Here is a 3,689-nt window from a genome sequence, read left to right on the forward strand (position 1 = left end):
CGGCAGGGTGCCAGAACGGAGTTTCTGATCCCGAGATTGAGTTTCGCGATGGCGGCGGAGTTCTGGATGTCTTCTGGAAAAGTGGTCGAACCCCCTCGCGTTTTTAGGTCAGAGGCCTTAAGTAGTCGAGAGGGGAGCGTCGGGGGGAGGCCGAGGCGCCCTCACCATAAGGCAGCTGATGACCCACAAGTATAGGGGGTGTATCGTAGTACTTTCGATAAATAAGAGTGTCGAACCCAACGAGAAGCAGAAGGTGTTGACAAGCAGTTTCGATGAAGGATTCACTGTAAATGCTCACAGACAAGTATTCGGGGGTTTTGATATAGCGGATAAATAAAGTACAAGTAAATAAAATGCGAGAGAAATAATTGCAGCGAGTGGCCCAATCCTTTTTAGCACAAAGGACAAGCCGGTTTGTTTACTTATAATGACCAAACGTTCTTGAGGACACACGGGGATTTTAGTCTAGTGCTTTCGCTTCATATAGTTGATTAATCTTCATTGTTTTGATAAGTGTTGTGTGGGTGAACCTATGCTAATGCACCGCCCTTCCTAGGACTAATACATAATTGTGATTATACCCCTTGCAAGCATCCGCAAATACAAGAAAGTAATTAAGATAAATCTAACCACAGCCTTAAACTCTGAGATCCTGCTATCCCTCCTGCATCGATATACTAACGGGGGTTTAGGTTTCTGTCACTCCGGCAACCCCACAATTAGCAAACGAATAGAAGATGTACTCCCCTAGGCCCATAAAGGTGAAGTATCATGTAGTCGACGTTCACATGACACCACTAGAAGAATAACACCACAACTTAAATATCAAACCATTAAATATTACTCAACATAGTTCACTACTAACATCTAGACTTCACCCATGTCCTCAAGAACTAAACGAACTACTCACGAGACATCATATGGAACATGATCAGAGGTGATATGATGATGAATAACAATCTGAACATAAACCTTGGTTCAATGGTTTCACTCAATAGCATCAATAACAAGCAGTAATCAACACCGGGAGAGTTTCCCCTATCAAACAATCAAGATTCAACCCTAGATGTTACAGCGGTGATGAGATGCAGCGGTGGAGATGGCGGTGTAGATGGTGAAGGTGATGATGATGATGATCCCAATGATGTCCAGCTCGATGACGGTGGCGATGGCGTCGATTTCCCCCTCCGGGAGGGAATTTCCCCGGCGGATTCCTGCCCGCCGGAGAGCTCTTTTCTCTCTGGTGTTTCTCCGCCCCGCAGAGGCGGCTCTGTCAATTCTCCGTAACTCCCCGTTCCTTAGGTTTTCGGGACGAAGATGTACGCGAAGGAGAGGAGGCCAGAGGGGGCTGTGGACCCCCTCCCCACATGGCGGCGCGGCCAGGCCAGGGCCCGCGCCGGCCTATGGGGGGGCCCATGGCGGCCATCCTCGGATCCTCCTTCTGGCTCCCTTCATCTTCTGGAAAAATAGGTTTTTTCGTATAAATTCCATCAATTGTTGATCTTCCGAAATATGGTGTCCTGACGGTGCTTTTTCCAGCAGAATCCTGACTCCGGTGAATAATTCTCCAATAATCATGAAACATGCAAAATAGGTGAAATAACATAAGTATCATCTCTAAATATGAAATATATCAATAAATAACAGCAAATTATGATATAAAATAGTGATGCAAAATGGACGTATCAACTCCCCCCAAGGTTAGACCTCGGTTGTCCTCAAGCGAAACTGAGCTCAATAAACAAGACCACATGTTTATGGAGTGAAGAGTCGATAAATAAAATACGGACAAGAAGCATCATATTGATTCACACAAGATATTCTAGTAAACATCCTCCTCATATAACTCAACTTGAAATAAGTAAAGAGAAATCACAAATAGAGGTGCATAGGTAATCATAAACGGTTATGGCAAACTTTGTTCTTGATCAGAGAACTATTAACGGATTGTTCTTATTTTCTAAACAAAGCTTTCATATCAGAATTTATATGGCAGGGCTCTCATCCTTAATCATAACAATCTCCTCATAATCATTGATAACTTTCAAAGTCATATTCATTCAGATAAAATTTGTACTAAACAAGAAAGCATAAAAGACATGATTAAGTAGATCATAGCATAAATGGTTGGATCACAACAACTCAATTGCTTGCTTAAGATAGAGGGAAATAGGTTTACTGACTCAACATAAAAGTAAAAGATAGGCCCTTCGCAGAGGGAAGCAGTGATTAAATCATGTGCTAGAGCTTTGCAAGTTTTGAAATCATATAAAGAGCAATAAAAGTAAGGTTTTGAGTGGTGTTTGTTGTTGTCAACGAATGGTAGCGGGCACTCTAACCCCCTTGCCAAACAGACCTTCCAAGAGCGGCTCCCATGGAGGACGTCATCTCTACCAGCAATGTAGATCATCCTACTTCTCTTTTGTTTACACATGTATTTAGTTTTATTATGGATGACACTCCCCCCAACCTTTGCTTTCACAAGCCATGGCTAACCGAATCCTCGGGTGCCTTCCAACATTTCTCATACCATGGAGGAGTGTCTATTGCAAAATTAAGTTGCTTACTGATAAATCAGGGCAAAACATGTGAAGAGAATTATTAATGAAAGTTATTAATTGGGGCTGGGAACCCCGTTGCCAGCTCTTTTTGCAAAATTATTGGATAAGCGGATGTGCCGCTAGTCCATCGGTGAAAGTCCGCCCAACAAGATTGAAAGATAAAACACCACATACTTCCTCATGAGCTATAAAACATTGACACAAATAAGGAGTAATATAATTTGAATTATTTAGAGGTAGCACATGAAGTATTTACTTGGAGTGGCGCAAAATACCACATAGTAGGTAGTTATGGTGGACACAAATGGCATGGGTTTGGTCTAGGGCTTTGGATGTATGAGAAGCATTCCCTCTCAATATAGGTCTTTGGCTAGCAAGGTTGGGTAGCAAGCATAAAGGTTGAGGGAAACAAACAAATATACATGTGATAGAAACAATCATGCATCTTTCTCTTAAGCACAAGCAATTTTAACTTCAGAATACTAAACTCATTAGCATAAAGATAATAAAGCAATATATCTACATGTATTTCCCTTTTCTATTTAAACATCAAAGTATTGTTGCTACTGACCAATGCTAAGTTTGCCAAAACCAAATAGATTTACTTGATGCTCCCAAAGTGATATCAATACTAATGTCAAGAGTGATCATATAATAGAAATTGCAAACTAAAATAAGGTGTGCAAAAAGTAAATGATAAGACTTCTCATTAATATTCCATAACGATAACTCACACCAACGGATACATAGATAACGAACTAAGAGAGAGATACTTCCACACTGCAAACTATTCTATATGATAACTTCCCTACTCATGATATGACACTACTTGATAGTAAAAAGATAAAGATAGTGATGATGTGATACTGCGGCACTCCCCCAAGCTTGGAACAAACCAAGGGGATGCCAATACCGATGATGAATTACTCCTCCGGTGGCGATGATGGTGGATTCTTCTCGTCATCAGACTTCCAAGGAAGAGGCTCTCCATCAACAAACGATGTCTTGGTCTCGGGAATCACGAAACTAGCGAGCATAGCTATTGCGTTTAAACCTGTTTTCATACTCACAGTTTTGATTCCAAACATCATAAAGTTGCGCCTGAAGTTGGTTGGTGGTGTTGTGAAG

This window comes from Lolium rigidum, chromosome 6 (genome assembly GCF_022539505.1).
Source record: "Lolium rigidum isolate FL_2022 chromosome 6, APGP_CSIRO_Lrig_0.1, whole genome shotgun sequence".
NCBI classification, from domain to species: domain Eukaryota; kingdom Viridiplantae; phylum Streptophyta; class Magnoliopsida; order Poales; family Poaceae; genus Lolium; species Lolium rigidum.